The sequence below is a fragment of the Rhamphochromis longiceps genome, linkage group LG4 (assembly GCF_057381845.1).
Source record: "Rhamphochromis longiceps isolate RC_006_pf linkage group LG4, R_longiceps_female_GT1.1, whole genome shotgun sequence".
NCBI classification, from domain to species: Eukaryota; Metazoa; Chordata; class Actinopteri; order Cichliformes; family Cichlidae; genus Rhamphochromis; species Rhamphochromis longiceps.
Window position 1 is genome coordinate 13,153,430 of NC_140560.1, and position 15,070 is coordinate 13,168,499.

A 15,070-nucleotide genomic window follows, 5' to 3' on the forward strand; every position below is an offset into this window, starting at 1 on the left:
CTGCCCTCCCGTCATATTTCTTTTCAAGATTTTCTTATTTAATCACTAATGTACATATATTTATATTTATAGATACATATATATTCAGTCATCTTTTCTCTTTTACCATGTCTCTCTAATATTTTGCTCCTTACTATTTTTCTATTTTCTTTATTGTTTTATTTTATTTTAATATATTTTCTCCTACTGTGCATGCTGCTGAGTGACTGCTGCTCGTCAAACACATTTAATTGCAATGTTGACCCTGTGCTAACTTGCATATGACAAATAAATCTGAAAACTGAAACTAAACTAAGGAAAGAAGGATGGAAGGAAAGATCACAAGCTTTGTCACAAAGGAAAGAAGGATGGAAGGAAGGATAACAAGCTTTGTCACAAAGGAAAGAAGGATGGGAGGAAAGATCACAAGCTTTGTCACAAAGGAAAGAAGGATGGATGGAAGGATCACATGCATTGTCACAAAGGAAAGAAGGATGGAAGGAAGGAAGGATCACAAGCATTGTCACAAAGGAAAGAAGGATGGAAGGAAGGATCACAAGCATTGTCACAAAGGAAAGAAGGATGGAAGGAAGGATCACATGCATTGTCACAAAGGAAAGAACGATGGAAGGCAGGATGACATGCATTGTCACAAAGGAAAGAAGGATGGAAGGAAGAATCACAAGCATTGTCACAAAGGAAAGAAGGATGGAAGGAAGGATCACATGCATTGTCACAAAGGAAAGAAGGATGGAAGGAAGGATCACAAGCATTGTCACAAAGGAAAGAAGGATGGAAGGAAGGATCACATGCATTGTCACAAAGGAAAGAACGATGGAAGGCAGGATGACATGCAATGTCACAAAGGAAAGAAGGATGGAAGGAAGAATCACATGCATTGTCACAAAGGAAAGAAGGATGGAAGGAAGGATCACATGCATTGTCACAAAGGAAAGAAGGATGGAAGGAAGGATCACAAGCTTTGTCACAAAGGAAAGAAGGATGGAAGGAAGGATCACATGCATTGTCACAAAGGAAAGAAGGATGGAAGGAAGGATCACATGCATTGTCACAAAGGAAAGAAGGATGGAAGGAAGGATCACATGCATTGTCACAAAGGAAAGAAGGATGGAAGGAAGGATCACATGCATTGTCACAAAGGAAAGAAGGATGGAAGGAAGGATCACAAGCATTGTCACAAAGGAAAGAAGGATGGAAGGAAGGATCACAAGCATTGTCACAAAGGAAAGAAGGATGGAAGGAAGGATCACAAGCTTTGTCACAAAGGAAAGAAGGATGGAAGGAAGGAAAGATCACAAGCTTTGTCACAAGTGCAATACTTTAATTTTCTGCTGCTCATTCCTGTGCAATATCCCATCTGCCCTCCCGTCATATTTCTTTTCAAGATTTTCTTATTTAATCACTAATGTACATATATTTATATTTATAGATACATATATATTCAGTCATCTTTTCTCTTTTACCATGTCTCTCTAATATTTTGCTCCTTACTATTTTTCTATTTTCTTTATTGTTTTATTTTATTTTAATATATTTTCTCCTACTGTGCATGCTGCTGAGTGACTGCTGCTCGTCAAACACATTTAATTGCAATGTTGACCCTGTGCTAACTTGCATATGACAAATAAATCTGAAAACTGAAACTAAACTAAGGAAAGAAGGATGGAAGGAAAGATCACAAGCTTTGTCACAAAGGAAAGAAGGATGGAAGGAAGGATCACAAGCTTTGTCACAAAGGAAAGAAGGATGGGAGGAAAGATCACAAGCTTTGTCACAAAGGAAAGAAGGATGGATGGAAGGATCACATGCATTGTCACAAAGGAAAGAAGGATGGAAGGAAGGAAGGATCACAAGCATTGTCACAAAGGAAAGAAGGATGGAAGGAAGGATCACAAGCATTGTCACAAAGGAAAGAAGGATGGAAGGAAGGATCACATGCATTGTCACAAAGGAAAGAATGATGGAAGGCAGGATGACATGCAATGTCACAAAGGAAAGAAGGATGGAAGGAAGGATCACATGCATTGTCACAAAGGAAAGAACGATGGAAGGCAGGATGACATGCATTGTCACAAAGGAAAGAACGATGGAAGGCAGGATGACATGCAATGTCACAAAGGAAAGAAGGATGGAAGGAAGGATCACAAGCTTTGTCACAAAGGAAAGAAGGATGGAAGGAAGGATCACATGCATTGTCACAAAGGAAAGAAGGATGGAAGGAAGGATCACATGCATTGTCACAAAGGAAAGAAGGATGGAAGGAAGGATCACATGCATTGTCACAAAGGAAAGAAGGATGGAAGGAAGGATCACATGCATTGTCACAAAGGAAAGAAGGATGGAAGGAAAGATCACAAGCATTGTCACAAAGGAAAGAAGGATGGAAGGAAGGATCACAAGCATTGTCACAAAGGAAAGAAGGATGGAAGGAAGGATCACAAGCTTTGTCACAAAGGAAAGAAGGATGGAAGGAAGGAAAGATCACAAGCTTTGTCACAAGTGCAATACTTTAATTTTCTGCTGCTCATTCCTGTGCAATATCCCATCTGCCCTCCCGTCATATTTCTTTTCAAGATTTTCTTATTTAATCACTAATGTACATATATTTATATTTATAGATAGATATATATTCAGTCATCTTTTCTCTTTTACCATGTCTCTCTAATATTTTGCTCCTTACTATTTTTCTATTTTCTTTATTGTTTTATTTTATTTTAATATATTTTCTCCTACTGTGCATGCTGCTGAGTGACTGCTGCTCGTCAAACACATTTAATTGCAATGTTGACCCTGTGCTAACTTGCATATGACAAATAAATCTGAAAACTGAAACTAAACTAAGGAAAGAAGGATGGAAGGAAAGATCACAAGCTTTGTCACAAAGGAAAGAAGGATGGAAGGAAGGATCACAAGCTTTGTCACAAAGGAAGGAAGGATGGGAGGAAAGATCACAAGCTTTGTCACAAAGGAAAGAAGGATGGATGGAAGGATCACATGCATTGTCACAAAGGAAAGAAGGATGGAAGGAAGGATCACAAGCATTGTCACAAAGGAAAGAACGATGGAAGGAAGGATCACAAGCATTGTCACAAAGGAAAGAAGGATGGAAGGAAGGAAGGATCACAAGCATTGTCACAAAGGAAAGAAGGATGGAAGGAAGTATCACAAGCATTGTCACAAAGGAAAGAAGGATGGAAGGAAGGATCACATGCATTGTCACAAAGGAAAGAAGGATGGAAGGAAGGATCACATGCATTGTCACAAAGGAAAGAAGGATGGAAGGCAGGATGACATGCATTGTCACAAAGGAAAGAACGATGGAAGGCAGGATGACATGCAATGTCACAAAGAAAAGAAGGATGGAAGGAAGAATCACATGCATTGTCACAAAGGAAAGAAGGATGGAAGGCAGGATGACATGCAATGTCACAAAGAAAAGAAGGATGGAAGGAAGAATCACATGCATTGTCACAAAGGAAAGAAGGATGGAAGGAAGGATCACATGCATTGTCACAAAGGAAAGAAGGATGGAAGGCAGGATGACATGCAATGTCACAAAGGAAAGAAGGATGGAAGGAAGAATCACATGCATTGTCACAAAGGAAAGAAGGATGGAAGGAAGGATCACATGCATTGTCACAAAGGAAAGAAGGATGGAAGGATGGATCACAAGCTTTGTCACAAAGGAAAGAAGGATGGAAGGAAGGATCACAAGCTTTGTCACAAAGGAAAGAAGGATGGAAGGAAGGATCACATGCAATGTCACAAAGGAAAGAAGGATGGAAGGAAGGAAGGAAGGATCACAAGCTTTGTCACAACGGAAAGAAGGATGGAAGGAAGGAAGGAAGGATCACAAGCTTTGTCACAAAGGAAAGAAGGATGGAAGGAAGGAAAGATCACAAGCTTTGTCACAAGTGCAATACTTTAATTTTCTGCTGCTCATTCCTGTGCAATATCCCATCTGCCCTCCCGTCATATTTCTTTTCAAGATTTTCTTATTTAATCACTAATGTACATATATTTATATTTATAGATACATATATATTCAGTCATCTTTTCTCTTTTACCATGTCTCTCTAATATTTTGCTCCTTACTATTTTTCTATTTTCTTTATTGTTTTATTTTATTTTAATATATTTTCTCCTACTGTGCATGCTGCTGAGTGACTGCTGCTCGTCAAACACATTTAATTGCAATGTTGACCCTGTGCTAACTTGCATATGACAAATAAATCTGAAAACTGAAACTAAACTAAGGAAAGAAGGATGGAAGGAAAGATCACAAGCTTTGTCACAAAGGAAAGAAGGATGGAAGGAAGGATCACAAGCTTTGTCACAAAGGAAAGAAGGATGGGAGGAAAGATCACAAGCTTTGTCACAAAGGAAAGAAGGATGGATGGAAGGATCACATGCATTGTCACAAAGGAAAGAAGGATGGAAGGAAGGAAGGATCACAAGCATTGTCACAAAGGAAAGAAGGATGGAAGGAAGGATCACAAGCATTGTCACAAAGGAAAGAAGGATGGAAGGAAGGATCACATGCATTGTCACAAAGGAAAGAACGATGGAAGGCAGGATGACATGCAATGTCACAAAGGAAAGAAGGATGGAAGGAAGGATCACATGCATTGTCACAAAGGAAAGAACAATGGAAGGCAGGATGACATGCAATGTCACAAAGGAAAGAAGGATGCAAGGAAGAATCACATGCATTGTCACAAAGGAAAGAAGGATGGAAGGAAGGATCACAAGCATTGTCACAAAGGAAAGAAGGATGGAAGGAAGGTTCACAAGCATTGTCACAAAGGAAAGAAGGATGGAAGGAAGGATCACATGCATTGTCACAAAGGAAAGAAGGATGGAAGGAAGGATCACAAGCTTTGTCACAAAGGAAAGAAGGATGGAAGGAAGGATCACATGCATTGTCACAAAGGAAAGAAGGATGGAAGGAAGGATCACATGCATTGTCACAAAGGAAAGAAGGATGGAAGGAAGGATCACATGCATTGTCACAAAGGAAAGAAGGATGGAAGGAAGGATCACATGCATTGTCACAAAGGAAAGAAGGATGGAAGGAAGGATCACAAGCATTGTCACAAAGGAAAGAAGGATGGAAGGAAGGATCACAAGCATTGTCACAAAGGAAAGAAGGATGGAAGGAAGGATCACAAGCTTTGTCACAAAGGAAAGAAGGATGGAAGGAAGGAAAGATCACAAGCTTTGTCACAAGTGCAATACTTTAATTTTCTGCTGCTCATTCCTGTGCAATATCCCATCTGCCCTCCCGTCATATTTCTTTTCAAGATTTTCTTATTTAATCACTAATGTACATATATTTATATTTATAGATACATATATATTCAGTCATCTTTTCTCTTTTACCATGTCTCTCTAATATTTTGCTCCTTACTATTTTTCTATTTTCTTTATTGTTTTATTTTATTTTAATATATTTTCTCCTACTGTGCATGCTGCTGAGTGACTGCTGCTCGTCAAACACATTTAATTGCAATGTTGACCCTGTGCTAACTTGCATATGACAAATAAATCTGAAAACTGAAACTAAACTAAGGAAAGAAGGATGGAAGGAAAGATCACAAGCTTTGTCACAAAGGAAAGAAGGATGGAAGGAAGGATCACAAGCTTTGTCACAAAGGAAAGAAGGATGGGAGGAAAGATCACAAGCTTTGTCACAAAGGAAAGAAGGATGGATGGAAGGATCACATGCATTGTCACAAAGGAAAGAAGGATGGAAGGAAGGAAGGATCACAAGCATTGTCACAAAGGAAAGAAGGATGGAAGGAAGGATCACAAGCATTGTCACAAAGGAAAGAAGGATGGAAGGAAGGATCACATGCATTGTCACAAAGGAAAGAACGATGGAAGGCAGGATGACATGCAATGTCACAAAGGAAAGAAGGATGGAAGGAAGGATCACATGCATTGTCACAAAGGAAAGAACGATGGAAGGCAGGATGACATGCAATGTCACAAAGGAAAGAAGGATGGAAGGAAGAATCACATGCATTGTCACAAAGGAAAGAAGGATGGAAGGAAGGATCACAAGCATTGTCACAAAGGAAAGAAGGATGGAAGGAAGGATCACAAGCATTGTCACAAAGGAAAGAAGGATGGAAGGAAAGATCACATGCATTGTCACAAAGGAAAGAACGATGGAAGGCAGGATGACATGCAATGTCACAAAGGAAAGAAGGATGGAAGGAAGAATCACATGCATTGTCACAAAGGAAAGAAGGATGGAAGGAAGGATCACAAGCATTGTCACAAAGGAAAGAAGGATGGAAGGATGGATCACATGCATTGTCACAAAGGAAAGAAGGATGGAAGGAAGGAAGGATCACAAGCATTGTCACAAAGGAAAGAAGGATGGAAGGAAGGATCACAAGCATTGTCACAAAGGAAAGAAGGATGGAAGGAAGGATCACATGCATTGTCACAAAGGAAAGAACGATGGAAGGCAGGATGACATGCAATGTCACAAAGGAAAGAAGGATGGAAGGAAGGATCACATGGATTGTCACAAAGGAAAGAACGATGGAAGGCAGGATGACATGCAATGTCACAAAGGAAAGAAGGATGGAAGGAAGAATCACATGCATTGTCACAAAGGAAAGAAGGATGGAAGGAAGGATCACAAGCATTGTCACAAAGGAAAGAAGGATGGAAGGAAGGATCCCAAGCATTGTCACAAAGGAAAGAAGGATGGAAAGAAAGATCACATGCATTGTCACAAAGGAAAGAACGATGGAAGGCAGGATGACATGCAATGTCACAAAGGAAAGAAGGATGGAAGGAAGAATCACATGCATTGTCACAAAGGAAAGAAGGATGGAAGGAAGGATCACAAGCATTGTCACAAAGGAAAGAAGGATGGAAGGAAGGATCACAAGCAATGTCACAAAGGAAAGAAGGATGGAAGGAAGAATCACATGCATTGTCACAAAGGAAAGAAGGATGGAAGGAAGGATCACATGCATTGTCACAAAGGAAAGAAGGATGGAAGGATGGATCACAAGCTTTGTCACAAAGGAAAGAAGGATGGAAGGAAGGATCACAAGCTTTGTCACAAAGGAAAGAAGGATGGAAGGAAGGATCACATGCATTGTCACAAAGGAAAGAAGGGTGGAAGGAAGGATCACATGCATTGTCACAAAGGAAAGAAGGATGGAAGGAAGGATCACATGCATTGTCACAAAGGAAAGAAGGATGGAAGGCAGGATGACATGCATTGTTACAAAGGAAAGAAGGATGGAAGGAAGGATCACAAGCATTGTCACAAAGGAAAGAAGGATGGAAGGAAGGATTACATGCATTGTCACAAAGGAAAGAAGGATGGAAGGAAGGAACACATGCATTGTCACAAAGGAAAGAAGGATGGAAGGAAGGATCACATGCATTGTCACAAAGGAAAGAAGGATGGAAGGAAGGATCACAAGCTTTGTCACAAAGGAAAGAAGGATGGAAGAAAGGAAAGATCACAAGCTTTGTCACAAGTGCAATACTTTAATTTTCTGCTGCTCATTCCTGTGCAATATCCCATCTGCCCTCCCGTCATATTTCTTTTCAAGATTTTCTTATTTAATCACTAATGTACATATATTTATATTTATAGATACATATATATTCAGTCATCTTTTCTCTTTTACCATGTCTCTCTAATATTTTGCTCCTTGCTATTTTTCTATTTTCTTTATTATTTTATTTTATTTTAATATATTTTCACCTACTGTGCATGCTGCTGAGTAACTGCTGCTCGTCAAACACATTTAATTGCAATGTTGACCCTGTGCTAACTTGCATATGACAAATAAATCTGAAAACTAAAACTAAACAAAGGAAAGAAGGATGGAAGGAAAGATCACAAGCATTGTCACAAAGGAAAGAAGGATGGAAGGAAGGATCACATGCATTGTCACAAAGGAAAGAAGGATGGAAGGAAGGATCACAAGCTTTGTCACAAAGGAAAGAAGGAGGGAAGGATCACATGCATTGTTACAAAGGAAAGAAGGATGGAAGGAAGGATCACAAGCATTGTCACAAAGGAAAGAAGGATGGAAGGCAGGATCACAAGCTTTGTCACAAAGGAAAGAAGGAGGGAAGGATCACATGCATTGTCACAAAGGAAAGAAGGATGGAAGGAAGGATCACATGCATTGTCACAAAGGAAAGAAGGATGGAAGGAAGGATCACATGCATTGTCACAAAGGAAAGAAGGATGGAAGGAAGGATCACAAGCATTGTCACAAAGGAAAGAAGGATGGAAGGAAGGATCACAAGCTTTGTCACAAAGGAAAGAAGGATGGAAGGAAGGATCACATGCATTGTCACAAAGGAAAGAAGGATGGAAGGAAGAATCACATGCATTGTCACAAAGGAAAGAAGGATGGAAGGAAGGATCACATGCATTGTCACAAAGGAAAGAACGATGGAAGGCAGGATGACATGCAATGTCACAAAGGAAAGAAGGATGGAAGGAAGAATCACATGCATTGTCACAAAGGAAAGAAGGATGGAAGGAAGGATCACATGCATTGTCACAAAGGAAAGAACGATGGAAGGCAGGATGACATGCAATGTCACAAAGGAAAGAAGGATGGAAGGAAGAATCACATGCATTGTCACAAAGGAAAGAAGGATGGAAGGAAGGATCACAAGCATTGTCACAAAGGAAAGAAGGATGGAAGGAAGGATCACAAGCATTGTCACAAAGGAAAGAAGGATGGAAGGAAGGATCACATGCATTGTCACAAAGGAAAGAAGGATGGAAGGAAGGATCACAAGCATTGTCACAAAGGAAAGAAGGATGGAAGGAAGGATCACATGCATTGTCACAAAGGAAAGAACGATGGAAGGCAGGATGACATGCATTGTCACAAAGGAAAGAAGGATGGAAGGATGGATCACAAGCTTTGTCACAAAGGAAAGAAGGATGGAAGGAAGGATCACATGCATTGTCACAAAGGAAAGAAGGATGGAAGGAAGGATCACATGCATTGTCACAAAGGAAAGAAGGATGGAAGGATGGATCACAAGCTTTGTCACAAAGGAAAGAAGGATGGAAGGAAGGATCACAAGCTTTGTCACAAAGGAAAGAAGGATGGAAGGAAGGATCACATGCATTGTCACAAAGGAAAGAAGGATGGAAGGAAGGATCACATGCATTGTCACAAAGGAAAGAAGGATGGAAAGAAGGATCACATGCATTGTCACAAAGGAAAGAAGGATGGAAGGAAGGATCACATGCATTGTCACAAAGGAAAGAAGGATGGAAGGAAGGATCACATGCATTGTCACAAAGGAAAGAAGGATGGAAGGATGGATCACAAGCTTTGTCACAAAGGAAAGAAGGATGGAAGGAAGGATCACAAGCTTTGTCACAAAGGAAAGAAGGATGGAAGGAAGGATCACATGCATTGTCACAAAGGAAAGAAGGATGGAAGGAAGGATCACAAGCATTGTCAAAAAGGAAAGAAGGATGGAAGGAAGGATCACAAGCTTTGTCACAAAGGAAAGAAGGATGGAAGGAAGGAAAGATCACAAGCTTTGTCACAAGTGCAATACTTTAATTTTCTGCTGCTCATTCCTGTGCAATATCCCATCTGCCCTCCCGTCATATTTCTTTTCAAGATTTTCTTATTTAATCACTAATGTACATATATTTATATTTATAGATACATATATATTCAGTCATCTTTTCTCTTTTACCGTGTCTCTCTAATATTTTGCTCCTTACTATTTTTCTATTTTCTTTATTGTTTTATTTTATTTTAATATATTTTCTCCTACTGTGCATGCTGCTGAGTGACTGCTGCTCGTCAAACACATTTAATTGCAATGTTGACCCTGTGCTAAGTTGCATATGACAAATAAATCTGAAAACTGAAACTAAACTAAGGAAAGAAGGATGGAAGGAAGGATCACAAGCTTTGTCACAAAGGAAACAAGGATGGGAGGAAAGATCACAAGCTTTGTCACAAAGGAAAGAAGGATGGATGGAAGGATCACATGCATTGTCACAAAGGAAAGAAGGATGGAAGGAAGGAAGGATCACAAGCATTGTCACAAAGGAAAGAAGGATGGAAGGAAGGATCACAAGCATTGTCACAAAGGAAAGAAGGATGGAAGGAAGGATCACATGCATTGTCACAAAGGAAAGAACGATGGAAGGCAGGATGACATGCAATGTCACAAAGGAAAGAAGGATGGAAGGAAGAATCACATGCATTGTCACAAAGGAAAGAAGGATGGAAGGAAGGATCACAAGCATTGTCACAAAGGAAAGAAGGATGGAAGGAAGGATCACAAGCATTGTCACAAAGGAAAGAAGGATGGAAGGAAGGATCACATGCATTGTCACAAAGGAAAGAACGATGGAAGGCAGGATGACATGCAATGTCACAAAGGAAAGAAGGATGGAAGGAAGAATCACATGCATTGTCACAAAGGAAAGAAGGATGGAAGGAAGGATGACATGCATTGTCACAAAGGAAAGAAGGATGGAATGATGGATCACAAGCTTTGTCACAAAGGAAAGAAGGATGGAAGGAAGGATCACAAGCTTTGTCACAAAGGAAAGAAGGATGGAAGGAAGGATCACATGCAATGTCACAAAGGAAAGAAGGATGGAAGGAAGGAAGGAAGGATCACAAGCTTTGTCACAAAGGAAAGAAGGATGGAAGGAAGGAAGGAAGGATCACAAGCTTTGTCACAAAGGAAAGAAGGATGGAAGGAAGGAAAGATCACAAGCTTTGTCACAAGTGCAATACTTTAATTTTCTGCTGCTCATTCCTGTGCAATATCCCATCTGCCCTCCCGTCATATTTCTTTTCAAGATTTTCTTATTTAATCACTAATGTACATATATTTATATTTATAGATACATATATATTCAGTCATCTTTTCTCTTTTACCATGTCTCTCTAATATTTTGCTCCTTGCTATTTTTCTATTTTCTTTATTATTTTATTTTATTTTAATATATTTTCTCCTACTGTGCATGCTGCTGAGTGACTGCTGCTCGTCAAACACATTTAATTGCAATGTTGACCCTGTGCTAACTTGCATATGACAAATAAATCTGAAAACTAAAACTAAACTAAGGAAAGAAGGATGGAAGGAAGGATCACAAGCTTTGTCACAAAGGAAAGAAGGATGGAAGGAAGGATCACATGCATTGTCACAAAGGAAAGAAGGGTGGAAGGAAGGATCACATGCATTGTCACAAAGGAAAGAAGGATGGAAGGAAGGATCACATGCATTGTCACAAAGGAAAGAAGGATGGAAGGAAGGATCACATGCATTGTTACAAAGGAAAGAAGGATGGAAGGAAGGATCACAAGCATTGTCACAAAGGAAAGAAGGATGGAAGGAAGGATTACATGCATTGTCACAAAGGAAAGAAGGATGGAAGGAAGGATCACATGCATTGTCACAAAGGAAAGAAGGATGGAAGGAAGGATCACATGCATTGTCACAAAGGAAAGAAGGATGGAAGGAAGGATCACAAGCTTTATCACAAAGGAAAGAAGGATGGAAGAAAGGAAAGATCACAAGCTTTGTCACAAGTGCAATACTTTAATTTTCTGCTGCTCATTCCTGTGCAATATCCCATCTGCCCTCCCGTCATATTTCTTTTCAAGATTTTCTTATTTAATCACTAATGTACATATATTTATATTTATAGATACATATATATTCAGTCATCTTTTCTCTTTTACCATGTCTCTCTAATATTTTGCTCCTTGCTATTTTTCTATTTTCTTTATTATTTTATTTTATTTTAATATATTTTCTCCTACTGTGCATGCTGCTGAGTGACTGCTGCTCGTCAAACACATTTAATTGCAATGTTGACCCTGTGCTAACTTGCATATGACAAATAAATCTGAAAACTAAAACTAAACAAAGGAAAGAAGGATGGAAGGAAAGATCACAAGCATTGTCACAAAGGAAAGAAGGATGGAAGGAAGGATCACAAGCTTTGTCACAAAGGAAAGAAGGATGGAAGGAAGGATCACATGCATTGTCACAAAGGAAAGAAGGATGGAAGGAAGGATCACATGCATTGTCACAAAGGAAAGAAGGATGGAAGGAAAGATCACAAGCATTGTCACAAAGGAAAGAAGGATGGAAGGAAGGATCACAAGCTTTGTCACAAAGGAAAGAAGGATGGAAGGAAGGATCACATGCATTGTCACAAAGGAAAGAAGGATGGAAGGAAGGATCACATGCATTGTTACAAAGGAAAGAAGGATGGAAGGAAGGATCACAAGCATTGTCACAAAGGAAAGAAGGATGGAAGGAAGGATCACAAGCTTTGTCACAAAGGAAAGAAGGAGGGAAGGATCACATGCATTGTTACAAAGGAAAGAATGATGGAAGGAAGGATCACAAGCATTGTCACAAAGGAAAGAAGGATGGAAGGAAGGATCACAAGCTTTGTCACAAAGGAAAGAAGGAGGGAAGGATCACATGCATTGTCACAAAGGAAAGAAGGATGGAAGGAAGGATCACATGCATTGTCACAAAGGAAAGAAGGATCGAAGGAAGGATCACATGCATTGTCACAAAGGAAAGAAGGATGGAAGGAAGGATCACAAGCATTGTCACAAAGGAAAGAAGGATGGAAGGAAGGATCACAAGCTTTGTCACAAAGGAAAGAAGGATGGAAGGAAGGAAAGATCACAAGCATTGTCACAAGTGCAATACTTTAATTTTCTGCTGCTCATTCCTGTGCAATATCCCATCTGCCCTCCCATCATATTTCTTTTCAAGATTTTCTTATTTAATCACTAATGTACATATATTTATATTTATAGATACATATATATTCAGTCATCTTTTCTCTTTTACCATGTCTCTCTAATGTTTTGCTCCTTGCTATTTTTCTATTTTCTTTATTATTTTATTTTATTTTAATATATTTTCTCCTACTGTGCATGCTGCTGAGTGACTGCTGCTCGTCAAACACATTTAATTGCAATGTTGACCCTGTGCTAACTTGCATATGACAAATAAATCTGAAAACTAAAACCAAGAGCACCTGGCTGCAGCCACTGTCCACTGTGGAGCTCCACAGTAACCGGAAACACGTGACCTCCACAGTAACCGGAAACACGTGACCTCCACACTAGCCGTAAACACGTAACTTCGGTTAAATCGACTTTGACAGCGAAAACTAAATTGCGTTTTTGTTACTATAAAATGGTTTTAAGTGGGGTTTTTTTTTTAACACTCTGGGTTTGTTAAAAAAAAATTCACCATCCCCTAAATTGTTCGTGGCCAAAAGTGACACTTGCTGTTTCGCTGATTTATTATTATTTTTACAGTACATCGTGTTGTGCGTTCTGATTGCTGTAGACCATTGTCAATCAATCTAGTCCAGTGTCTCCTGTACAGGAGCGGTCCCTAATAGGCCCACGGACCGGTCCCGGTCCGTGAGTCCTTTGGTACCGTTCCGCGAGGGTTGATCCTCCGGTGTGAAATGTATGGTTGTAGTTGTGTGTCTTATTTTGAAAGAACTATTTACGCGTTACCATAGCGACCAGAGAGCGTTAAGAAGCAGAGAGGAGGATGTCACTGTCATTGTTGTTGGCGCACAGCTCAAGTCACGTTTATTATTATATTTACAAAATACCACAGTTTCTTTTTTTTATTCTTTTGTTGTATTTATCCGCGACACCTTAAAGGTAGTTCCCTGAAAATATTGTCTGACATTAAAGTGGTCTGTGGTGCAAAAAAGGTTGGGGACTCCCGCTGTACAGTACAGAATGCGTTTAGCTTGTCGAATTTACATAAATCTTCGATCGCTAGCAGTGTAACTCTGAAGTGCTGTACTGTACGTTTGGAAGTTTTCTCCCAAACAAACACAACAATGCCGACGAAACGTTTTGCACCCTCAAATGCACCTTTAGGTTTCATTCCATAATACTGGACTTGTGTTTCTACAAAGGTTTGAACTCTAAGAGTGTTTAAACAAAGAGAAAAGTGTGAAAATGTTCATTCCTGTCTGAGAAAAGTGTATAAAGCATGTAGTGAGGGGTTTTACAGTCTTAACATCTGTAATAATTGTAAAAAATAAAGTTGGCTATGGATTTCACCTACCGCGGGTTATTTTTTGAACGTAACACCAGCGATAAACGAGGCACCGCTGTATTATTAATAGTAGTGTCTGGGACATCTAATTGATTAACATCAACATTGATTATTATGCACTATTATTTTTGTTCAAGGAGAGCCAAAAATATACAACTCTCTCTCAGCTTGTTTGTTGCCAAAAATGGCCACTTTTTGTGTATGTTCACAAAATGCTATAAAATGTATATTTCTTAAAACATTTGTCTACTTTTACCGACGTGACTCTTTAAAATAGCACCAGTCCTTTTCATCAAAATCAAAATTGTATCTAAATGTTTTACTCTTTATAGCCAGTTAGGTTATATATTACCATTAACTTTTCTGGTAAAACGGTGATAAAGTCCTAATGTTTTCATGAAACTTCCTTTTTTTCCCCATCTGAGCATCGGGGAAAAGGCCGTCTTGCAATTGTTGAGGTCACTAGTGTGTGCCCCATTTCTTCCAGGATCACTCTCTTTATAGGTTTTAGTGGACTCCTAGTACTGCGAAGTGGTTTCATGGTACAAAGGGATTGTATTCCAAGATCTGGGAGACTGTAGAAATGAGCAGTGATGCCCTTCCTACCATCTTTCCAGAAAAATAAGTGATCTGTAAGCTGTTAGGCTGACTTACAGCAGCAGCACTTTCTGCACCTGCATAAACTCCAGGACACATTTACTAACGGTGTTTGTTGCTGTATGTGCAGCTTTGAATTTTTTAATAATATATATTTTGTTAATATTTTGGCTATGGTGTCTTGTTATGAAATGTAAAAGAGTAAAAGTGTTTTTAGCAGGTGCTTCAAAGCTAAGTTTGACTGGGAAACTCAAAGCTCAATTGGCTGTATCAACAGAAATTCACTGCAGCCTATGTAATATTTCATGCGTCATAATTTATTCTACTCTATCTTGCAAATACATATTTGTGTGGCAAT